Below are 26,326 nucleotides of genomic sequence, written 5' to 3'. Positions count from 1 at the left end.
TATGAAGATTCGTGTTTAAAGTGGCCCAATTAACAATAGCCAAGTTATAGCATTAGCCTAGGTGTCCATCAGTGGATAAACTGAGGTACAGTTGAGACCACCAAGACAAGCAGAGTTTAAGCAATGTGTGAGGACTTTATTTGCAGGCTGGGTGCAGCCAGGCCAAGGGAGAAAAGAACACTGGCCCTGAGCAAGGGGGCAAGGGCATGTTTTTCCAGGGAAGTATAGGTAGAGCAGAGAGGCATTGCCAAAGGTTGTACAAAATTTGGGGTCTCTGAGTAGGAGATCTAGGGCTAAGTGATAGACAGGGCAGTACTGGGTACAGGGGGTGCTGGTAGGCACAGCATGTCTCATGTTTTTTCACAGAATCAGCTCTCTGCAGGTTAAACTGTGTGGGGCAGGGACCAGCTTCCTGTTGAATGCTGTGCTCCCGCAGATGTGAATAACAGATCTGCATGGTTAGTTTTTCTCTCCTAGCTGGGTGGGAGTCTAGTTTATATGTCATAAAGATTGAAATCATGGGGCTGGGGATTTAGCTCAGTGGCAAAGCGCCTGCCTGGCAAGCGCAAGGTCGTGAGTTCAGTTCCCGGTACTGGAGAAAAACCAAAAAAAAAAAAAAAAAAAGATTGAAATCATGTCTTTTGTAAGAAAATGGATTGAACTGGAGATCACCAAGTTAAATGAAATAATACAGACGCAGAGTGGCAAGAATCTCATGTTTTCTCTCACATGCACAATAGAGGAGGAAAGTAGAAGGGAAATTGTTAAAAAAAAAAAAAAAAGGAAGGAGATCAAGGGGAGAAGAAAGAGGTTCAAGAAAGATAACAGCGGTTTATATGATCAAAGACTTATATAATGTCTAAAAACACCATAGTGCAATAGATTACTCATTATAATCACAATTCCCTAATAAAAATCAGTGTGTATTTTCTTGCCTTATGATTTTTCATAGGAAACTAGAGATATTTAATGGATTAAGGAAATGAGGTAAATGTATAGAAACCTTGCTGGGACTCAGGCTCTGTTCAGTGCTTCTTGAAGTTGTTACATTCCAGAGGCTTCAAATTACACAGGTATGATTTTTGTCTTCTCTTGATTTAAGAGCTTCCCTAGTATTCCTATTTGGAGAAACTATCTTGAAGCTCTTTCAGCTGAAATCTATTATTACACTGGGCCCTCCTAACATGGTGGTGAGATATTGTAAAAGAAAATTATTCTGAGGTCTTATGATTACATTTTAATCTTTCATGAGCTTGTGTTCCTAGGATATGACCTTCACAAAGATTGATCCAGTACCATAATTTCTCCCCTTTCTGACTAACTCAGGGAAGATAGGATTAGAGGATGCTGGAGAGAGAGGGATGCCCTTCCCTAGGTGTGGTTAATATCTGGTAAGTGTTTCTGGACAACAGCCTTTTGTTATACTAAATATATTTCATGATGATTACTTTTCCCCCTCCCCTATCACAGCTATAATGGGTCTTTTCTCAGATCTTACCATGAAAATGTGGTAGAGTTTCTAGAGGTAAAAACCCACAGAACTGTCAAAAATCTTCCTCAAAATTGGGTATCTAAGAGTTTTTCATTCTTCCAGTAGTGGGCACTCAGATTCCAGAAACTTATCAGAGCTATTATGAAAGCCAAACATCATTTGGCTGTAGTGTCTTCTGTTCCAGGTAAGCATACATCAGGTGGTAACTTCTACATTCATCTATTTCTCTGGATAACAGGGTGAGAGCTTGCCTTCAGCCTCAGTTCTCTTGAGGGCTTAAGAATGTCAATGCTTGTATTTTGTTAAACTTTTTCCTATTGTAAAGACAGAAATGATGACAGGAGTAGTCACATTAAACCAGATGACTGTATATTATTTTTACTAATGTAAAAGTAAGTTAAGAAAAACATTTTATCTGTAACCAGTGGCTTAACAAAATCTATAGACTCAATATTAACTGCTCTTGAGGGAAAAAAGGGTATTTTTTAAAGTGCATTCCTATGAGCAGGTGTATTATTTTCTATGCCTTATATAATTACCCAGATCAGAATCTATATAAATGTTTTTTGTTGCACCATTTGTGGAACATGATGTTGAGCTGAAAATAGGTTCAAGTCATACTTTTGCCACCCACCAGCTGGGCCAAGCCACTTAACCTTTTAGCTCTATCATTTGTCACCTTAGGGTAATATTTATATCAAAGAATGTTATGAGAATCCAGTGATATAATTTACATAAAAAGCACTGTGTAAATGTCAGGCTTTTACTCATATGCAAACAATACATTGGTCAGAAGTCTTTTATAATTAGCGAAGAACACATACATGATCCAGGCTCCCAGAGCTGTGAGAAATTCACCTTATCAAAATAAAAATGCTTCCTATTTTTCCAACAATTCATGCCAAGATAGTAATATGGCATTCTTTACAGACTGCCTTTTAGCCCCTCTCTGGCTAGAATTCTCTTTCAGGGAGCTATGACAAATTCATCTTATCGGAAATGAAAATGCTATTAGTTTTCCCAACAAATCATTCCAAGATACTAATGTAACATTTTTTATAGACTGTCTTTTGGCTTTTCTTGGTATGGAATTTCCCTTCATGAATCCAAAGGCAGTTATTTTCCAAGCACCCAACTATTCTGTCTATCACGTAAAGAAAATGAGAGAGAAAAAATAAAGATATTGTGTGTGCTGAAAATGAATCACTGGGATCTTCACCAAATCTCACAGCAGGCACAGTGCAAAGGTAAAAGATGATAGACCTGGAGGACTTCATAACCCGCCCTTCCTGACACATTCCTCAACAGCAGAGACAAGCCCCTACCATCTCTCCAAATGCTTCCTAACTGTCGCCAAAAAGAGAAGAGCCTGTCTGGGAGCCTCCAGTTCCAATTCTTCACGCACCATATGCCGAGCCTTCCAAGGCAACTAGACGTTAGGAAGTTCCAAGTTCATTAGGAAGTCATCAACATATCACTAATTGTGTGGAAAGTTTGGTGATGCAAAAGGAGTTGCATGATCATGTGAACATCAGCGACATCTTACAGACAGAAATATCGAGACGTTAAAAAGCGACTGCTTGTCTAATTTCTCAGCTCCCAAACTGGCTGCACATCAACTAAAGAGCTTCATAAAAGCCCTCATTCTAAAGGTGCAGGGTTTAGTGAAAAAAAAAAAAAAAAAAAAAAAAAAACTTACTTTTACATTATCCTTATGTGTTCTTCACAACACTCAATGTCATACACTTCAGTCCTGCTTGTGTGAAGTTTATTCTTTTCCATGCAGAGAAAGTCAACCCCTTAGTATCTGCTCAGTTTGCTCTGCTCCACACTAGTTTCCCAGGGTTTGAAAACAGAAGAACTCCTCCTTATTTCCCTTTGATTTTATAATTAATGTGTAATAAATGAAGTCTCCAAGTGTTTTACGGCACTCCAATTTTCCATTCCCCTCTGACATTTGGAGAGAAAATGGAACACACAGCAAGACCTTTGAACAAAAAGTAATACCCGTTAAATTGAAACACAATGCAAGGTTCTCCTAACTATGATTTCATAGTACGTGTGTTTATGTAGAGTGGTGTGCTTGTTCCCTGCAGCAAAACCAGATGTTCTCTTTTTCCAGTTGGTCGACGTTGCCATGAGGTAGAAGGACAATGTCTGAATTCAAAAAAGAGAATTAAACAGTCATTGTCATAATTCTATCTCCTGATGTCCCATTACAATGATAATAAGTGAAAATGCAACATATTTTAGATTCCTCTTTTTTTAAATTAGTACATGTTTGCACTACATAATGCTTTTATTCTTTGTGGAGAGGTGGTAGACTCCAGCAAAAACCTATAAAAAATAATTATATTTGTAAAATGAGCCTTGAGGTTGAATACCAACTTTGCTACTTCCCTGCTGTGTGACCTTAGATAAAAGAGTAACAATTACATAGCAGAACTGTGACACTGAAATAAAGTAATGTATATACAGACATTACCCAGGAACTTGCCGAAGGAAAAAAAAAATGTAAAATAGTTATTATAATATCATGTTTAAATGTATTGCTTAAGATTTATGTGTAAGTTGGTTTGAGTCTGCTGGATTGCCAGAATATAACACCACAGCTTGGGGGTCAAAACAACAGAAAATGTTTTCTCATAATGGAGAGGTTGGGAGTCCAAAGTCAACAAGTCAGTAGGTGTAGTTTCTCCTCAAGCTGCTTCTCCTGGCTTGTAGATAGACAGGCACTGTCTCACTGTATCTTCACCTTGCCTGTCCTCTGTTTATAAGCACCTCCGGTGTCTTTATCCTTATAATGCAGTTAGGTGTGGAAACCTACTCTTATGCATTCCTTGAACCTTAATTGTCTCCTTGTTGGCTCCATCTTCATACGCAGTCATGTTGAGTGTAAGGACATTAGCCCAAGAATGTTAGGAAGAAATAATTCAGTCCATAACAAAGATGTTATAGACAACCCAAGACATGATATTATGCACAAGGCTTTAAAGTTTTAAGAACACAAAAGTTCATGTAGCTTTCTAAGAAAGTCACTGGAAAATACCAAACATAGTTTATGTCTGAACAATAGTAAATCAGTTTTTGCCCTTATTTCTGCAAAGTAAACATTTTAGCTTCAAAGACACTTTGATATTTTTTTGGTTGGATCTGATGTGAACCATCTTAGAAATAGCTGAATTCACTATACATTCTCCTATTTGATGTCGTATGTCAATTATACACTTCTATTTTTTAATGTCTTACCAGTAGACTAAGAACTGAAGGGCTGAGAAAAAAATCAATGATAAGTTCAGATACAGATAAAATGTTAACAGAATTACTAAACACAAATTTGTAGTTATCTGGTGATTCTTCTAAGTCACTACCACAATTACTCATACTCCACAAGTGAAAAAATAACTATTTCCTTCAGAGCATATGTATAATTAATGTGAAGTCTTTCAGATATAGATATAGAAACAGACATAGACACAGATGTCCACATCACTCTATTCTCATCTTTCTCTAATATATAGTACTTACCACTGCTATATTGAGCATCCTACAAAATCATTTTGTTCATTCATTCTTGCCTACAAAAAAACCAAGAATCTATATTGGGGTTTTCTTTTATTTTTCTATTCAACTTTTCTCAAATTTCACAACATGGCTTCTGAAATCTCCCCAAATGTTGCCAGATCACCCAAATAATTTTTATTTGCCCATTCCGGTTCCCCCATCCAATTACCAGAAAAGAATAGATTCTCAGGCATGCTCTACAGAAAGCAAATTTTCAAGCACCAAGCTCCTGCCTGCTGAAGTACGTTGTCTTTCTTCTCTTTATATCATTGGCACACTCATCATCTTTTGACTATGTGTTTTCTTATATTGGGTAAGTGGGTGATAACCACTTACTGACAAATTACTTGAGGCTGTCACTCTATAAGAATCTCACTTAGTAAGAGTTCTCCATATCACTTAAAAGGTACAATGAGCCTTTAAACAAAGTATTCCATTATTATTTTTGTTTAACATTTTAAGCCAATATTTTACCCATTTTTTTATAACCTATCTACCTCTTACTTCTAAAGCTGCAAACAAGCTACCGATGATAGAAATTTACTGTTAGGCAGTGTTCTTAAATTCTTACTTTGTGACAGAAATTGGATTAACGTTGTACATACATGACTTCCCATGAGCCTCTAAAAATCTTTGAGGGAAATTAGTTTCTCCACTAACCCAAAGTAGCAGAGTAAGTAAACCATGAAGTCAGGATGCAAATACCAACCAGAGTCCCACATTTATTGCCTATGTTTTGGTGCCTTTCACCAAAGAAAGATCTTGCAAGATGTTTCTTCTTTACACTTCTCCAAGGAGAGAAATCGATAGGCAGAGATATACTTAAAAATTCTTTCTCCCTAGACACACATAACTTTGAGGAAAAGAGAAAGAATCCTATTTAATTAAGTCAACCGAGTATACTCTAAATTGGAAGAGATACAAAGAGATCACTTATATTGGGTCCCCCACAACCAGATAAAAGCATATCTTAAACATCCAAGATTAATTATTGATCACTTTGAGACTATCAGGAGAGCCACTAAAATACTGATACACAGTCCTTCATGTCCCTGAATGTGTCAGTATAGAATGGCTGCAGCTTTCTGGTTATTTTTGCAGAAATCTTTACCATGTCTTCAATTAAAGGAGACATGTAGGTGTGTGGAACGCTTTACTATTTGTGTCTCTTTTTAAATCCAGCTGAACATGTTTCGAGGCATTAATTATAGACTGCTTCAATCTGCCCTGGTGGGAGGAAAAGATTAAAAACTGCATGTGTTTTACTGAAAGCGAGGGGAGGTACTTTCAAAAAGACACAAAGTTTATTCTTCAAGAAAGACCCAGAGGGAGAAAAGAAGATTTTTTTAAAATACATCTGAGACCAAAAGGCTTCCCTTTGCCTGAGTTTTCATTGAAGCATGGTATGGTTAGATGTGATTAGAGAATCCCTGATTCCACAAATGAATTTTAACCTTGTTGGCCAAGTAGACTAGAATACATATTTGCTAGTTGATCTTGGGTGTGGATCATCTCACTGCCTGCATTTTGATTCAAAAGATGCAGGATAAGATATCTCCTCCTTGGGATGAGTTGAAGTTGAAGAGATAATATATTCTGAATATTGAGACTCTTTAGTAATATTTTAAGGAGATATTAGCTGCTAGAAAACTGAAATAGAATTGTAAGAAGTAGAAATAATTCTGTACAGATTTGTGGGGTGTGTGTGTATCTGGGTCTGTGTGTGCATGTATATCAGCCTGTGTGCCTGTGTATGTGGATATGTCTGTGTCTACATGTATGTATGTGTGTGCATATGTATGTGTGTGTGCATATATGAATGTGTGTGTACATGTGTTTGTGTGTGTGTGTGTGTGTTGGCTTGGCTCAATGTTTGTTTCTCTGAGAACTGACTACAAATTGTAAGGAGGAAAAATAAAGTCAACCAAGGAAAACCCTCCCAGCATGGCAAGTCATGAGGTTGGACATTAAATACATTTAGAAAGATAAATTTCAGGGTCTTACATTAGTATGCTTCAAGCCACATTCAAAGATCAAGATTGCTAGAGGAGAAAGATTTCAAGAGCAAAGTATCACAACAGATGGGAGAAGTGACACATCCACTCTCCACAAAATGTTTATTTGATGTTTTGATGCTATGAACTTCAAAAGGAAAATTAAAAATCAAGAATAAAAAAATAAGGTCTTACTGCCATTTGTCATATTGCTTTGCCTCTCTGCCACTTAAAGGTATAGTGAATTTCCCCACCCTTTTTCTTTGGGGTTTGTCATTTTTGGCCACTAGAATTTCAGCAGGCATCAAATGTGCTTTTGCAGATGTGCTTTCACTCTTAAATTCTGATATCTCCATACAAAAACAGATCTCAAAGCCAGGCATAGTGGCGCATGCCTGTAATCCCAGCACACGGGAGGCTGAAGCAGGAGGATTGCCTTGAGTTTGAAGCCAGCCTGGGCTACGTTGTGAGTTCAAGGCCAGCCTAGACTGCATAAGTAGACCCTGTCTCAAAACAAACAAACAGATCTCAAGTGGCTCACAGACCCTGAAGGATTCAGAACTCAAGGAACAGATCTGACCTGAGTCTATGACCTGGAGCAAAGTCAAATGGAGACCAGCGGACCACACTGGCTGAACACAAGCATGTAAGAATTTCTGACATTATTTTAAGCTACTGAGTTTTGAAGTGGTATGTTACATATAACTTTGTAGGCAAATGAACTAATAGAGGCTTTTAACCTGTAATTTTTCAGAGACTTCTTTGAAGATAGGGACTTTGGAAAGTTATGGACTTTCTTCCTAATAAAGCATATACATAAATTTAAATTTTTATGTAGTTCAAAGGATTTGGTGACCCTCTAAATAGTCCATGGTAACCTGATTATTACAAAGCATATGTCTTCTCATCTCTCTCTCCTCTCTCTCTTTCTCTCTCTCTCTTTTTGTCTTTTTTAAGACAGGCTCTCACTGTGCAATTCAGACTGGCCTTGAGCTCACTATGTAGCCCAGGCTGGTCTCAAAGTTGCAACAATCCTCCTACCTCAGCCTTCCAAGTACTTGGATTACAGGCATGCACCACCACACCTGGCTCTCATATCTCTAAATAAAGATAAACTTTCCATTTCCTGAGCAAACTGGTACTTAAAATAATATGTGTGAAGAAAAAGGTATGTTTCACCTTGCAAATGACTTCTAACAAATTTTGAAGAATGTTTTCTTTTTCCCTTGATACTCACATTCAACCCATGAACAGGTCCTGCTGGTAACATCTCTGAAGCATATTTTGAAAATCTGTACCTCCCTCCTCCCTACACAGCTACCATGCTATCCTAAGCACCCATCACCTCTTACCCTGACTGTTGCAATAGCCTCTGCATTGGCCTCTCTGCCTCCTCTCTCACCTTGCTGTAATCCACTCTTTGCCCAAATTTCAAAAAGGTCTTCTAGAAACATTTCATCACTCCGCAGTGTATTCTCATTCCAAGGAATCATTTACAGCTCAGCTAAGAGATAAAGTTATATCCTGCTAACCATGTATAATGAGAAAGGAGGCATAATGCTTTTAAAATGGGCTCCTCATTTACTTGTTCATATTATTAACATTATTTATTGTTTACACAAATATGAATAAGGCCATTGAAATAAATAATACACGAAAACAAGATAGTGCAGACTCACATCATGGTCTTCAGAACAGTCCATGTGTTCACTTGTGCACATGACAAAATTTTTTCAAAATTATAGAACAAACCTAAAAATCCATGGGAAATTCAGAAGAATTTGATTAATAAAATGAATGCGCATTAATGTGTTGCTAAATGGTCACATTTGGTCCTACAAAGACTGAACATACATCTCACCAAACTTGCAAAGTTAGTTTACTAGAAATAATTCAAAAGAATTTCTAGAACACATTTATATACGTTTCTGATAAGTGAACCTTTCTCTATGGTCACAGTTTGCAAATGTATAAAGTGCAAAAGGAAATCAGTCCTTATGACATATGTTAAGTCTCATTCTCCTATGAGCAGACCCCAGATAAGCATTGCCTACTTTGTCACCCATTCCATCTTTGAGGAATTAGGAGACAATGAGACTATCCGGACTGGACTGGGAAGAAACAATTGACAATAGGAAAATTCCAGGAATTTGGGGAGATGGTAGGTCACCATGGGATATTTGAAGTTAAATTATCCAATCAACAGAAAAATTAGAAATGCGGTATTATGAAACACAACATAGAGTTTAGAATGGCACATTTATAAAACCTCAAATGAAAAATATATGATCCAGAAACTCATAAAAAGCAGTGTTTATATATCAAATAAATACCCAAATATGCAGTAGTTACAAACACATAAGACTCTGTATCTCAGAACTAGATAAATTATGGTTCTGGTAATGAGCAAACTAAAGTGTCATTAACCCAAGTCAAGAATTTCCCTTAAATCTTTTATTCTGCTCATTATGGAATATAATGATCTTCAATCTTCCTCATATTCCCATGGCTCTATACCATTCTTTTTGAATCATTGATGACGGGACCATTCTGTTCCCTTTGTACAGAACTTTCACACATCCAGGCTTATCAAAAATGCTAAGACAACCAATGCTTTCAATTTATATTTATCATGTCATGTTTCCTATGCATTTATTGTATTCATACATATGTAGAAAATAAATAAAAATAAAATTTAATTTAAATAAAATAAAAAGCAATCTTTAGTCTCTTGAGGAATATGATGTGATGATAACAGACAATATTAAAAAATCACTCAACAGTGCACTTTATCCATTTGCTTTGTGTTGAGCACTTCGGTCAGCCCTGGGGATACGGCAGTTACAGAAACAATTGCAGTAAGTCACAGTCTAGTAAGCAGATCTATTTTAATTTGTCTGAAGTGTGATTTTGAATAACTACCTGAAATGAAATGGAAACAAATCACACAAAGAAGTGTGATTAGCAGTTCAAACCTGTGGAAGTAATGACTTGAGCATGTATCAGAAAGAGTTTAAGACCGTACACAGCTGCAGGGTGATAAATAAGGTGCAGAAATTAATGAAACAAAATCAGAGAGGTAGATGGGGTCAGCACCTGGAAAATCGTCCAGGTTAATGGATTTGAATTTTATTTCAAGTGCAAGTGGAAGTCACAGGTGGTTTTAAACAAGGAAGTGAGTGACACAATGTGATTTGCATTTTGGAAGGATCCCTCCACTGCTGTGTAGAAATTTGATTGTAAAGGAATACAGTGAATGGGGGAAAAAGACCAGTCAAGAAGTCACTATATTAAATCAAAAGAAAGATAAAAGTAGAATAAATTATCTTATCTGTCTGAATTACGCAAAGCCTCTAATGTGTTGCTAGTTGGGCAACCTCAACCCTATGAGACTCAGCATACATCTTGTAAATTAGTAAATTCTCATCGAATTTGCAAGGATTGTTTTCTGATAGACAACTTGGGCTTTATTGAAATGCGGTCTCACTTTGTTGCCCTGACTGGCCTAGAACTCTTAATTCTCCTGCTTTAATATACCAAGTAGCTGGGATTACAGACACGAGTCCTTATGCCTTGTTAGAGAAGAGTTTTATAGCTATTTCATATATTTTTCAGATTTTCAGTTTGATTCTGATGTGTTTCTAACCACGCCTTTATGATGGATTAGATAATGAGAGGAATGAGACAGAAAAAACTCAGAAATGATGCTAGGGTTTTGCTTGAACAGCAGGAAAGGTCATGGACCCAGTGACATTGGAACTGAGTACTTCCCTTCCTTCGTTCTTTCCTTCCTTCACAGATCTCCCTGTTGGAGTAGTAGTGGTGGCAGTAAGGTAGGAGTAACACAGTGAAGATTATTAGAAACCAAACAGGATAAGGAAGCCTACTTGGGCAAGGAGGGGGAGCATGCTAGCTTGGTCCAAAAGTCAAAGCCTGGGCAAGATGATAAGTCCAGGAAAAGTCTAAAAAAGACTCAGGAAGGTGCAAGAAAACAGTGACTTGTACTGTATGCAGTGATGGTGAGCCTTTTGGAGCTTTCAGTGATACTAACAGCTCGTAGGATCACCACCTCTGGTATAAGTACCAAGTATGTGGGGAGGGTCTGAGGAAGGTGGGAAGGGCCATCACGATAGAGTATACAGAGGGGATTGAGACTATAAATATGCAAAGGCTCACTCAAAACAGGGAGTGACAAGGAAGGAAAGAATAAATTTAGAATGAGCCATATGGTTTTGGGTTAGAATTGGAAGCATGGATATGAGTCCATGGATTCAGTAGAGACAGTTATAAAAACACATATTAATTTGTATGTGCAAAATGTACATATATTTATGCAACTACATAAGACTATATGTCTCTCTATAAAAGTATCTGCATTTGCCTTCTTTAATTCTGTTCTCTAAGATGGCTGAGAGCAGTGCTCACATGACAACCAGATAATGCTCAAAGTTGGGTTTTGAAATATCTTTCCCTACTAAAAGGAAACAGAGCTCCACAGAGAAACAGCTGCTCCTGGGACTGGGCTAGGAAATCAAAAGTCGAGCTTGCCACCTCATGTCAGAAAGGAGAAGCATAGCAAAGAACAGGATCATTTATATGTAAACTTTTGCAAAGTCAAACTCATAGAAACTCATGGAAACAAAGAGTAGAATCTTGGCTTACAGGATCTAGGAAATGGAAACATCAGTGAGACATTAGTGAAAACATACAAACTTTCAGGCATAAGATAAGTAAAGTTCCAAGATTGATCAAACCATTAAAGAGAATAAAAAACAAAAGCAAAATATTATAAATGATACAGTTTCACCAAACAAGATGGTAGGAATTCAACAATGGTTATTATATCGCATATTGTTGTCTTCAAATTATTCATATTACCAGATATAAGCATGCAAAATTGGTCAAAAAATACTGTTCCTTTCAATCTTGCATGCTTACATCTGGTAGTCTGACCAACTTCGATGAAGATAAAAATATGTAATATAACAACCACTGTTAATCCCTATCATTTTGTTCTGAAACCCTGTATCATTCTCACTGTTTTTGCTTTGTTTTGTTTTTGTTTATGTTGTTGGCATTTTGCTACTGTTGTTTTTTTAAATTCTCTTTAAAATAAAACAAAAAATAAAGTAAAAAACATAAGTAAGTTCTGGAAATCTAAAGAGCAGCACAGTCACTAGAGTTAATAAAGAATACTTTATACTTAGTATTAGCTAAGAGTGGATTTTAATTGTTCTCACAATACTAGGGGAAGGGCAATTACATGAGATGTTAGATATGTTCTCTGTTAATTAGGTAAATTATGACAATCATTTCACACTATATACTGACAACAAATCATCACATTATGTACCTTAAATATCCACAACTTTTATTTGTCACTGATATCACAATAATCAGATTAATGGAAGAGCATTACTAAGATAATTGGAAAAGCTGAATGAGATCTTTATATTAGGTAATAGTACTTACCCATGTAAATTCCTTGATTTTGATAATTAGGATAGTTATATGAAAATCAAAAACTGCCGTGGTCTGTGTTAGCAGACCACACATTCCTGTACTCAGGGGTGTGGAAGCACCAGAAGAGCAAGTGCTTCAGAAATGAAAAAAAAAAAACAAATCCTCTGAATTATTCTTACTAACTTTATGAAAATTTGGAAGTATTTCAAAAGAGTAACATAACTGAATTATTGCAAATTTATTTTATTTTGGTTATTTGTTGTTCACTTTCTCAGCAAAAAGAATCGTTTTCAAATTGAATTGAAAGGGGCTGGGGCTTTATCTCAGGGGCACAGTCCCTGCCCAGCAAGCGCAAGGTCGTGAGTTCCATTCCTGGTACCGAAAAAAAAAAACCGAAATCAAAAAAAAAAAAAACAAAAACAAAAACAAATTGATTTGGCATGCTTGCTACCGGATGCAGAAAGCTCAGTTTCCCTCTTCAGTAGCTGCTCAGCCAAAACTACTAGTGTCCCTACTTTTCCTGTTGTTCAGGTTTGCCCCTGGGTGACCTCTGAGTAGCGCTACTTAGACTCGGTTTTCCGGCAGTTTTTGATTTATATCTAGTTTTCCTCGTTCTCAGACACGGGCACTTGTGTCGTTTGATGGCCGACCGTCTGATCCAGTGTCCCCTTGCAGTTCAGGACATGTGCACAACCTGACTCGGTATTTTCCCAGAAGATCTAAAAACATCATATCACAGTGATATATGTGCACCTATATTCATAGCAGCACAATTTGTAATTGCTAAAATGTGGAAGCAACCCAAATGTCCATCCACCGAGGATTGGATAAGAAAATTATGGTACTTTTATATAATGGAATATTACTCAGCTATAAAGAAAGATAAACTTGAGGCCTTTATATTTAAATGGTCACAACTACAGACCATACTCATAAGTGAAATAAATCAAACATACATGTGCAAGCACCGCATTGTGTCACTAGTGTAAATCTTGAAAGAGTTAATTCAAACTCGGAGGTATGATAGACACTGTGAAATGATAGGAAATTGCTGAAGAGTAAAGGGCAACTGGGATGTGGGAAAGGAGAAGGGAAAGAAGGAGAAATTTTGTATGTATGTATATACATGACAGTTAACCTGGTTGTTCTTCTGTCTTCTATTTCTATGCTGAAAGAAACTGTCAAGGAGTCTTTGGTTGACCAGTATTGCACGTCTATATCTGTTTTCATGAGAAGCCACTTTGAAGATATCAATATGTAATACAACAACCATTGTTAATTCCCTACCACTTTGTTTGTAACTCTGTATTATCTGTACTGTGCTTGTGATATGCTGTAAAATGTTGTATGTCTGTTAATGTTTCCCTCCTTTTATCTTTAAAACAAAAAAAAACCAAATTGAATTGAAAAGTAGTAGTTCACACGGATAAAAATGTAAGTCCAGAGTGAACCGAACCAGCCAGCAGAATTCTGAAACACAGATATATTTGCAGTCATTGACTGAAATCCGAAAACAGAGAAGAATTAAAGAAATGCCAGAAGACTATAGGTGAGGAAATCTCTGTTCCCCGCACCCAGAATGGATCTGGAAATTACAAACCTATTAGCTTGATTCTGATCCCAAGCAATGCTCTGGCAAAGGTTTTTGAAGATACAGCCGGAAACATTTAGAAATGCCTGAGATGATCCTCTGGAGCCACTTGAACTAACTGTAAACAAATGATGCATCTCTTTGCACTTAGGCTGATAAATCGTGGTTACAGTTTTTATACTGATTGAGGAATTTGTGTCTTCTTTATCATATACTAACAGAGTTAACTGTCTGAGATATGTAGTGCTCAACAAAAAGTCTTAGAGGGGGAGAGGAGAAGGAGGAGAAGGAGACAAAGGAGGAGAGAAGGGAGGGAAGAAAAAAAGGAGAAAGGGCAAAAGAAATAAGGAAGGGAGGGAGAGAAGGAAGGAAGAGGAAGGAGGAAGGAACAAGAAAGGAAGGAACCAAGGAAGGGAAGGAAGAAAGGAGGGAGAGAGGGAGAAAAGAAGAAAAGGGAGGGAAGGAAGGGCAATTTTTAAAGGGGGGAAGAAGGGAGGTGGAGATTGCACATTGTGAATTTGAAAAAGTATTGATTAGTCCATTTAGGTGAATCAATAAATGACAAAGAAAATGCTCCTAATACTTTGTAAAATGATGCCAACCTGTTCAAGTTAGTATATTAGGGCCAGGTAAGATGACACACATCTATAATCCTAGCCCTTGGCAGGCTGAGGCAGGAGGATCACTGCAAATTTAAGCCAGTTTGGACTGCATAGCAAGTTCAAGAGCAGCCTGAACTACATAGAAAGACCCTATCTCAAAAAACCAAAGCAAATAAAAAAGAGTTAGTATATACTTATCTTCTATTTCCTTCAAGGTCCTTCTGTGGACCAGAATTCTTCTGTAAGTTTCCATGTCTTCTCTCCCAGTATGCTTTCAGCACTATCATTCTACAAAACTTGCACCCTCATTGGACACCAATGACAGCCCAGTTTCAAAATGCAAATACATTCTCTGAGCCCTATGTCATAGAAAACAGCATTCCACAATCACTTCTGACTAACTGGCTGTGACTCTGACCTCTTTCCATTGTGGTTCTGCTCATACTTAAGGTAGGTTTCTTTCTAACCAGGAGAAGCTGTTATTAACAATGTTTATGACAATATCATTTTTTATTTTAAAGAGAATAAAAACAATAGCAAAATAACAACATAGACAAAAACAAAACTGTTCAGAGCAATTTAGCTTTTCAAGAAAACCTTTAAAATGCATTCTGCATGTGGCATATGATTTAAGAGACTCTGAAGGGGAAATCATAAGAAAAGATGAAATGAAGACATTTGAAATGATGAGAGTGAAATAAAGAAAACTAGTGGTGTGATCCGATTAGCCTTGTCCCATAATACAAGACAAGGACAAAAGTTTAGATCAAATGTAAGTGAATGTTACATAATGTAAAATTAATCTATGGAACTCCAAATTAAGGGATATTATTGAAGTAAACTGCTTAGCAAGTTTAAAGGTAAGAAAAAATTGCAGTCCATTTCAGAGCTGGGATTTTTTAAAAAATACTCTCAGTTCCCATGATGAAAGACAGAGGTAATCACCATCTAAATATCTTGTAACCTGTTGTAGTTAAGAGTGCTCAGCATACAAAATAGATATTCTTTGGATACAGACCAATCAGATGCACGTATGTGTGTGAACTGGCACATAAGCAAGAATACACACACAAAAGCACAACAGAACATTTTTGAGAATAAATAAAAAGTACAGATAGATGTGTGTGCATCTACACACATCTATAGATGTGTATGCATGAGTATTCCCCAAAGCAAATGTAAATTACGCACATACACAAAAGATAGCTAAAATAATCATACTGCTGTTTTCTTTGGGGTTTTTTTTTTTTTGGTACTGGGAATTGAACCTACAACCTTGTTCTTGCCAGGCAGGCAGCATGCTGCTGAGCTAAATCCCTAGCCCATCTTTTGGTTTCTTGAAAGGAAGAGTTAAAGCTTAAATTTTTTGACCAACTTTGCATAGTTAAATCTGGTAATCTGAACAACTAATTTGAATACATTATGCAATATAACAGCCATTGTTGAATTCCTATCATCTTGTCTTGTGAAATTCTGTACCACTTCTAATGTTTTTATTATGTTTTCTTTTCTTTAAAAAAAAATTAAATTAAAAAAGCATGAAATGACTAAATTTTATTATATAATTCTTATTGAAATAAATGAACTCTGCTTTATCATTTGTATGAGATCTTCTCTGCAAAATCATGTTGAAAGACATTCCACTATAATACAATGCCACTGATTTTTCTATTGGTCAATTTCATACTATTTACTACAACTAGAGTTGTATGGAAGCTTAACACATTATTTATTAAATTACCAGTTTAGAAAAGAGTCATTGTTCAGTACCTTTTAAGTATGATTTGGGCTTTCTTCATTAACTAATTTTTGGCCAGCCTACTTGAAAGAGTTGTTGAGAACATACTATGAGATTACATCCCTGAAAATACTTTGAAAGTAGAAAATCAATCACAAGTATAAAGGTTGCTTATATTCCTCATCGTGGACCCTGTGCAGAAATGTCAATGATAGATTACATAACAAGATAAAGGAAAACCTGAAGGCTAAATAAAACATTTGTAATTTTATTTCTTTTTGATATATTTGTAGATATCTCTTATTTATGAAGACTGTGCGGTAATTTTTTTTTACCTGTGAAATATCTCTCATATGAAACAAAATGTTGAATATCCTCACTGCCGTTTACTAAATGCGGGCCATTAGGTCAGACAACCAATTTGAAGGACAATTTTGTCATAGGTAATAGAGTAGATACGTTGCAAATATCTCATTAAAATCTCCTGAGTAACAAAAGTTGCTTTATTACTTCTATATCCTCATTGTGGTTGGATAATTGTATGGATCAGAACTAATGTACCTAGCTCAGTGAGGATGATACATGGTAAACATCCCATAAACAAATGCTATAGTTATTATTATCATTATGGTACCGGGGAGTGGGAATGGAATTTAATTTCTTTTGCAAATAGGAACCAGACTCATATCATACATGTATTATTTGCTGCTCTATTTAGGGAAAATAATCCCCAAAGATCAGAAAACCCAGTCTCTACCAAAAATTAAGCACTACCTGTGAAAAGTTATTTTCCTTCACAATTAGAGATATATGAATGGGTAAAGAAAAAAAGAAGTTGTATTATGGGGTAGACTCCAGGAATGGATTTTCCTTGAGTAGCTCTGGTTCAAATTGATGTGCTCAGAGAAAGTTCCAGATTGGAACCAAGCAATGGTCTCTACAGGCTGCATATTCTTTGGTCAACCTGTCAGTACCACCATCACTCCGCTTTCCTGTGTGGTTCTTAGACAATTTGCTAAAGACAGCAACTGACAGGAGATTTGAGAAACTGGAAAGAGGCAGAAGCCATTCCTCTCGAGGGGTTGCCCAGGTCAGGAAAATCATCCTCCCTTGATCTGCCATTTTCCAGACCTCAACACGGGACTCATGGTGAACAACCTCAGGAGCTCAACAGACCTCACCACACTCCCTATTTGACTCAAGTCACGTCTCTAACTTCCTTGAAGAGTCCCATAATTCGAACAATGCCACTGCTTCAGGCTTAAGAGGACAATGAGTATTTCTGTAACTACAGCCTCCACTCCCCAGCTCCTCCCACATCGGCCAATGTGTTAAAGTCTGTAGTTAAAATTTATTTCAGTGGCTCTTTGTAGTGGCTATGTTATCCTAACCCAATTAGGTTTTTTTAGGATAACTTTAGAAATGCATTTTGAATTAAGCCACTTTAGTAAATTCCTTCAGCCCCCATTTCTATACTTATACGTTATGTTGTTCTTTGAACTATTATGAGATGCTTATCACTTTCACTAGTAAATCCTGTTTTGCTTCAGATGTCACTGATTCAGAGTTAGCTGTGAAAGAGACAGACTTTAATTCACTCTGGACAAATATTTATCAAGCTCTTATTTTCTACCAAGCTGTGGGGGAAATAATGCTGAGACACGGCCCAACTCTCATGGAATTTACAATTAATCAGGAAAAATCTACATAAATTCAATATGTAGGCAAAGAAATCTAAAATTTTAATTCTAAGAACTACTAGGAAGAAATTCACTGTGCTCTGATCATCCCAGGAAGGTTTAACATCATCTCCTTTGGGGCTTCAGGATTTCCCTGAGTAAGTGATGAAAAGGGAAGTACAAGAAGTAATTAGCTAGAAAAGATATTGTTTGCAGAGAGTATCAAAAGTATAAAATATCCTGCAGAGAGCAAGGAGGGAAAGAATGGTAACCAGGAAAAACAGAAAAGCATGTTGTTGTAGTAAGGTGGTGGTCTGGGTATGCTGAATGTGGTGCAGTAGTAGGCACCAAACCATGCCACTTAATGTATATCACACTGGCATTGCTTTTTCTTTCTTTTGCATAAATTCTTTTTGGGGGGGGTGTTTCTCCGGTACCGGGAACCGAACTCACGACCTTGCGCTTGCCAGGCAGGCGCTTTGCCGCTGAGCTAAATCCCCAGCCCCCTCTTTTGTATAAATTCTAAAAGTAATGGAAACCCACTATTTTCAGTGAAGATGTTTGGATAGTCAGATTTATGTATTTTAAAGACTGAATTCTAAGTGAAGAATTAAGAAACGGATTACAGAAGGGGAATTGAGGGAGCTAAGAAAAATGACAACAGCCAAAGAAAGGAAACAAATCATTCCTTTCACAGTAGGAAGATTCACACATGATCAGTAGCTGCCATTGTTGAATTCCTACCATCTTGATTAGTGAAACTCTGCATTATCTCTAATACTTTTTTATTATTTTTTATTCTCTTTAATTGTTTGATCAATCTTGCATTCTTACCTCTGGTAATCTGAGCAATTTTGTTGAACGTAACAGTATGTAATATAACAACAATTATTAACTTCCTATCGCCTGGTTTTGAGATTCTGTATCATTTTTATTTTTCCTCTGTTGTTTTGTTTCTGTCTGGGTTGCTGTTATTTTATTTTATTTTCTCTTGGAAGTAAAAATAAATAAAAAAAATAAATAAGTTTGCAGATTGAAAAAAATAAAGCGGTAGTGGTCAAAATGAAGAGAAAATGATGAAATCATTTCACATTTAAGAGGTAAAATCAACATGACTTGATTTTGTATTGGGTGTGGGTAGTAAAGGAGAGGTTGGGGCCAAGGTTTCACCCCAGGGTTCTAGATTGTGCACCCAGATAGATGACTGTGCCAGTCACTAAGTAAGGAACAGCAGTAAGGGACCCAGACTTTAGAAGACAGATTATGGATCTATTATGGATATTTGAACCTCAAAATATCCTTCAGATAACCAAGAAAGGTTCAGCAGACAAGTGAATATCTGCATAATAAGGGTGAAAATGCATATTCTATACATGGGATGTTAATGTTCCTTTTCCATTTTTGTGAGATGTCTCTTTAGTACAGATTCGGTCCAGATGGCAGACCGTCTGGATGTCTTGAACTTCTGATAATGTCTACAGTAAAAAAGGAAGCCAATTACAATGGGGTTCATCCCAGTAGACTCATGCAGGAGAGTCAAGTGTAGTCCAGAGGATTTTGTTGGAATTTATGGGACCATTGACAAAGTTTAAATCTTGAAATTGTCAGAGTGAAAAATGATGGGGCCATAGTCATCTCAGGTGGCCGCCATCTGAAGTGGTTAGCTAAGCTAGTGCAGCATGAGGCTTTACCTTGTTCCCTTAAACAGAAAATAAGACCTCCTGGGAGTCAAGTTCTCCGAGTGGGAGAGGACAGGCTAGGTAAGAGGAGCATGTAATATATATCTAGTCCCAAATACTGTTACAGCCTGATATACAAGAACCTGCCAGAACATGTCAGGTATACCCACTTAATGAAATCTCAGAGAAAATGTCATAAAATGTTGTCTCAAAAATTATTTTATTTTTTAATTCTCTAAATATTAATTTACTCTAGGATGAGATGTGAATCTTGCTTTATCTACTCTATTACGTTTGATCCAGAAAGATATATGTGGAAGACTGAAACTGATATGCCATTCTCTCTTTAATTCCAGAGAATTAAAGTATGATCCCACAGCAATAGAAATTATCTCATGGTGTATGTACTTAAGATTCAGGATTCTATCTATGCCGGATCATCTCAACGGGCCCTACTTGATATCTAATTTTTAAATCAGGGCCTTAGGTGTTGCTATAGTTTACAGTCTAAGTATCTGCAAAGGCTATGTGGTAAAAGCTTCCTCCATGGAATGGCATTATTGGGAAATGGTAGAAATTTTAGGAATTAGGGTTTAATGGGGGATCTTCATGTCACTAGGCATGCACACCCTTGAAGAGTATTGTCGGACCCCAGTTTCTTCCTTTCTCTTTTGCTTCCTGGTATCAGGTAAGCAATTTCACTGCATCATGAGTTCTTGCCTTCATGTGCCCAAAGCAAGAGAGTCAGTTCATCCAGGAACTGACACCTCTACAAGTGTGAACCCAACTACACCTTCTGAAAGTTGATTGTCACAGGTATTCATTATGAGGGAGATTTGTTATAATTTGCAATGCAGAGCTGACCAAAGCAGCTACGTGATGAGGAATAACACCTATGGGTCCATCCTCTTTCACCCATCCAGTTCTCCCCATCCTTCATCCATTTATAACACAATAGTGAACGCACACAGGCCACCTCGTCAACCTTTACTATGCATAATTGTCACCAATAGATGGTATTGTTCTGGCTTTATGTACTTCCTACTTTAAATGAATAGATAAATAGTTTAACTCGCTGAGTCTATCTGTATCTTCAAAGATCATGTCTAACACCTCTTGAGCACACCACACATTTTTCAGGGCATTCCCAGTCTTCTTATACCCAGAAAATCTGACATAAGACTGAATCTAGATGTGAAATTGCTCATTTAATCATTCATTCAGTATTTGCTAATAGTTTATTCTGTTTCCAGTGCCAAAGTAAGCAGTTACACAGGGTGAGGAGATGAGGAGAATATATAGTCTTCTACTGATTTCAGTCACAAGCTCAAAAAGGAAAAGAAGAGATATACAGAAAAAAACATGTATAATAAGTATTTGAGAACCTGAAACCTAGCTGCTAAGGTAAAAATGACTGCAAGAGAAATATAGATAAAAAGCTACAGGGATTCATTGGAGGAAGTGATCATGCTAGTTACAGAGTATGAATTTAAATGTCCTAAAGGAATATTCAAGGACAGAAAAGGGGGGACATAGGCATTACAAATAAAAGCAAGAAGGTACTAGGCAGAGGTAGTAAGATAACACAAAGAGGATGTGTAGAGAGAATTACAGGAGGATCAGCTTTAACCCTCCAATAATTCTCACTCTCATCCCTCTGCTTTTGCACATAGCATTCATTCCCCGCCTCTCACATTACCAGACCATATTAATTTTCACCTCTCTTTACCGTGGGGAACCAGTCCTACCTTTAAGCTATGGTAAGTTTTTCTATTTTGCTGTATAGTTGCCAAGTTATGACACTAACCACTGTACTGCAATTGCCCATGAACTTGGTGATATCCTCTTCTGGGCCATGGATTGTTAAGAGGAAGAACCCTGTGGTAGGCTTCATAAGACACATCTCAAGATAGCCATGCTCTAATCCCTGGAAGTGGTAAATATATTACCTTACACAGTAAGAATGACTTGTCAGAGTGAGTCGTTAAAGGATCTTGACATTGAGAAATGATCCTAGAATACTCGGTAAGCTCAATGTAATCAGTCATACAAGTAGTTATCAGAGGGCTGTAGGGGGAGTAAAATCACAGATGAAATGTAATGATGGAAGCATCATTATAAGAACATGCTAAGACCCTGGTTTTGAACGTGGAAGAAAAGCCCATGAGCCAAAGAATTCAGGCAGCCACTAAAAACCGGAAGAAGTGAGCCACAGATTGTCTGCTAGAGACACTAGAAGGAGTATAGCTCTCCTGGCTCCTTGATCTTACCCTAGAGAAACTGATTTAGGACTTCTGACATCCAGAACTATAAAACAATAAGTTTACATTGTTTTGACCCAATAAGCTTATGTTAATTTGCTATAGCATCAACAGGACAATTATATACTCTATTTTTCCCTGACATCTAGCCCAGAGACTGACAGAAAATACATATTGAATGAGTAAAGTCATTATATAGAAGAAGTTCTATCTTTTGGGATGGAGACTGGAAACCCAAATGTGAGTGATGAGAGTGTGAGTATAACCTAAGGGATCCCAAAGGAGATAAAATGTAGCACGAGCTAATGTAGTGAGTGGTGGTACAGGAAGAATGATCACTTTCCTTGAAAAGCATAAAGAGGTAGAATGGGGCCAGTGACTAGAAACTTGTTGCCACAAAAAGCTAGGACGTGTCTGCAATGATCTAGACAAGAATTGAGAGTTAATAGAAACCAAGTCTTCTAAGTGTTCCAGTACTTTTGAGGATCAGAGAAGTTTTCATTTAAAAGAGTTCTACAGTGAATTTGTACCACAAATGGCTAGGTTGAGATGGTAAATGAGTAATAGGTAAAAACAAACTCTTTCTTATTCATTTACCTTGAAGTGACTTCAGATAATAATTAGTTTCAATCATATATTCCAACCATTTTTTAGAGAGGCAGACTAGTCATGCTCCATTTCTTGTTACATCATTATTGTTGGTTTTCATTAAAATTTCTTTCTTATTGATTCACGTTCACCCCAAATCTCTGTTCTAATGTTTTTGATGTCTACTCTTTTAGACATATGCATTCTTAAAAAAAACCTTTCATGATTGTTTTATCTACATACATTTTCTCATGGTGTTGTGCTACAAATCTTACTGTAAATCTTAGTGTGTGTGTGTGTGTGTGTGTGTGTGTGTGTGTGTGTGTGTGTGTGTGTGTTTTATCTAGTACCACGTGCTTAAGGGTTATCCACGTTGCTATATGTATATCTCTAGTCAATGCTGCACAGTGCCCCTTGGTGGAAGCTACTACACTGTACCTATTTATTTCTGCAGTGATGTATTTTCAGGTCACCCTGATAGCTTCCACATTCTTACAAGCAGTGCTACAAAAACTATTGCCATCTCCATCCCTTTATGAGTTTGTGTAAGAATTTATTTGTATGTATACCCAGAAAATGACTGAATGATAGGGAATGTGTATACATAATTTTCCTAAATGCTGCTAAATTTGTGACTTGAAGATCCATCTGTACCAGTTATCATTTCTATTAGGGATCTACCCAAGTGCTACATGGGACAGACCTGGGCAAAGAGTAATCAGTTCAGGCATGCATAGCAGAGGTAGCTGCTAGGGCATCTCTTAACCAAGGCTGACCATGTCCCTGAAGCTAACGTCTTCCTAGCTAGGTGCAGGCTGCATCCTACCGAAATGAGTTGTAGCAAAAATAAAAACAAGAGAAAACATAGGGAAATGTCTAATAAAGTGGTTCTTTCCCCTTCTTTCTGCACTGATAGTTACTGTTGTCACTTTCTCCATCTGTGAAGAGCAAAAGAGTGTCAGGGCTCCATGTGTAAAGTAGAAAGAGCTGAGTGGGAGGCAGGCGGGTCAAGGAGCGAGCTCTGCCCACTCAGTCCTCTCCTCCCCAGGTCCTACTTGTCTGAGTACCATCTGTCCCAGCACACAGCCTGGGAAGGGTCTAGGTTCCAGAATCATCTTCCGCTGAGACAGAGCCCAATCTGTAGCACTGACACTAAGTTCGAGCCACTCTCATGCCATAGTAAGGGCAGAGTCAGAACCACACAGAGACTTGGTGATTCTGCTCCACATCTGGAAGGCTAAATTCCTGTATATTACTTCGTGGCTTCCTGAGTCAGAGGTTAGGGCTGCTCTTCCGCATATGGAAGAGTAACTGCTCAGTCAGACAGCAACAGTTCAAAATTCCAAGCCAAGGAATTCAGGTGTTCAGGGTCTGCTACAGTGATAACTGCGAAGGCCAAGAGGCTCCTTCTCCAGGATTCCACTCAAAATCATTAACCTTCGCCAGGGATATAGCTCAGCGGTACAAGCATCTGCCTGGCAAGCACAAGGTCCTGAGTTCGATTCCCAGTACCAAAAAAAAAAAAAGAAAAGAAAAGAAAATAATCAACCTGAGCTCATTATCACCTCTTCCCTTCATTCAGTAAATATCTATATCTTGCTACATGACTCCTGGAGGAGGAACTGAGCCAGATCCAACATGTTTCCACCCAAAACTCTACTTCTTCTCTCCTCTGTGCTAGCTTCAAAATAACATCAGCTGGGGTTTACAACCACCACTGCGATTAGCCTACTTGCTATGCAATTAAATAAGGCCCAGAAAGGTTGTCACTTGCCTAAGATCCTGCCCATATCAGAGCCAAAATTTGAACTCACATCTCTTTGATCCTGGGAATTGCTTTTATTAAGCATTAGACTACCTATCACCTATATAGTTTTATAATTCTATTTCTCACACTCAATCACTATAATTTATTCATATTCAAATCAGAGTGTGAGGCAAGCGTGATGTCTTATTCATTTTCCATCCCTCTCACTTCACAGTGAAAATAGTAGCAAATATATACCTAGTATGGATTATACCCCAGGAACTACTTAAAGAACTTCACGTTCATTCACTCATTCATCTTCTCAAAAAAGCTGTTGGTATAGGCCTTATCATTTGCCCCCTTTTACAGTCCACTTTCACATCACTAATACGTGGTGGCCTCAGTTACTATGTGTTCACAGTTTTCCCTTCAACCCATGTATTACTCTGTCTTTGAAATCAGTACATCGTTCAATAAATGTCTGTGGTTGCATTTCTAACTTTTTCAGGCCAGGAGCATTTCACAGCCCTGCTTTCACAAAACAAATGTCCTATATGGGGTGTATAGAGTCAAGGTATGTCTTAGTTACCTTCTCATTGCTGGGACAAAATATTGACACCGACAGTTCAAAGAAGGGAAGGTTATTTTGGCTCAAACTTTGTAAAGTTTTCAGTGTATAGTCAGCTGGCTCCAAGGCAGGGTGGCATGGCAGAGAATCAGCTCAAGGAGTGGCAGACAGGAAGAAATTCCTCCCAGCATGGCAGCAGGAAGTAGAGAGAAATCAAGAAGGAAGAAGGGCAATAGACCTTTGCAAGACACACCCCAAGCGACTAATCTCCTCCAACCAGGATTCACCTCCCAACATCGCATCTATTTACAAACTCATGAATGGATTGGTCCCCATGATCCAGGCACCTTCCAACAGCCCCACCTATGCGGCATGAGGCTTCAGAGGAAACATCCAGATGGAAACCACAGCAAGGCATAAACTGGCCCAGTGTTCAAAACAAAAATGCAAAACCTAATCTTACAATCTGTGCCATTTCTCCAACTCTGCCAACACATCAGCAGCATCTCTGTCATCAGTTCTTGGGCTTTTGCCATGAGTACTTAGTGTTATCACTTTCATTCCCATAATAGTTGAGCTTATTTCAATTATACAGAATATAATTTATCATTTGTCTATTCCTAGGTACCAGACAGCTAAATGTTAGCAAGGACCTGGGAGAATTATTGAATAACCAAGGTATTTAATGAAAAGAAGACCCAAAAGACTTCTAGTTATTTTGCAATTATGTTTAGTATTTTAATTATAAATATTATCATGTCAGACAGAAAGTCCCAAAGTGTTTTATCTTCAGATAGTAACACAGATATTACACTTCTACTAGGGGACTCTTTGACTCAGTGAGTTTAAGAAATCTTGAGTTAAAGAACAAAACCAAATTCTTCCCTGTAGCATCTTTCAGAACCTATTGCTGCCTTTAATATATACTGTGATTCCTCTAGACAGACCAGTGGTGGTGAACCTGTGGCACACATGCTGCAGCGGGCTGTTTATCATTGAAAGCTCTAAAAGTTTCACCATCACTGTTTTAGACTGACCTACAGAAAACTGTCTTTTATAAACTGAAATAAATGGGTTCACTGTGAAAGAGAAGACATCTCAGTACAGCCTGATCTGTCATAAAGAGAGAAGTTAGTATCACTGAGTAGAAGACAACCTGGTTCACTGCACGTGTAATTGAGAGTTATCCCAAATCCTCGGGCCCAGGAAACAGACAGAGTGAATGATCAGTACCCACTGAGGTTGAACCTCCTTGGGTCGAGGGACATGGGCCCGTGGTAAGCGGCGACACGGTGCAAAGAAGACACCGGGAACCAGGCTGATGGCGCAGATCCGGTTTATTATGGAAGTACCAGGCATT

At 37.6% G+C, this 26,326-nt stretch overlaps 1 long non-coding RNA gene across 1 annotated transcript in view; it reads right to left on the bottom strand.

Annotated features, from left to right (window-relative positions):
- Positions 1 to 917: 917 nt before the first annotated feature.
- LOC102028547 overlaps positions 918 to 26,326 on the bottom strand; it is a 124,956-nt gene continuing 99,547 nt past the window's right edge. The window contains exons 4-5 of the long non-coding RNA XR_260853.2: positions 3,192 to 3,479; positions 918 to 1,806 (exon numbers count right to left, since the gene is read on the bottom strand). This is a non-coding gene — a long non-coding RNA (uncharacterized LOC102028547). The remainder of the gene's footprint in view (positions 1,807 to 3,191; positions 3,480 to 26,326) is intronic.

The sequence above is a fragment of the Chinchilla lanigera genome, unplaced genomic scaffold (assembly GCF_000276665.1).
Source record: "Chinchilla lanigera isolate Chin_1 unplaced genomic scaffold, ChiLan1.0 scaffold00021, whole genome shotgun sequence".
In the NCBI taxonomy this organism is placed as follows: Eukaryota; Metazoa; Chordata; class Mammalia; order Rodentia; family Chinchillidae; genus Chinchilla; species Chinchilla lanigera.
Note: the sequence above shows the minus strand (reverse complement) of the source record. Positions and strands in the feature narration are given on the sequence as shown.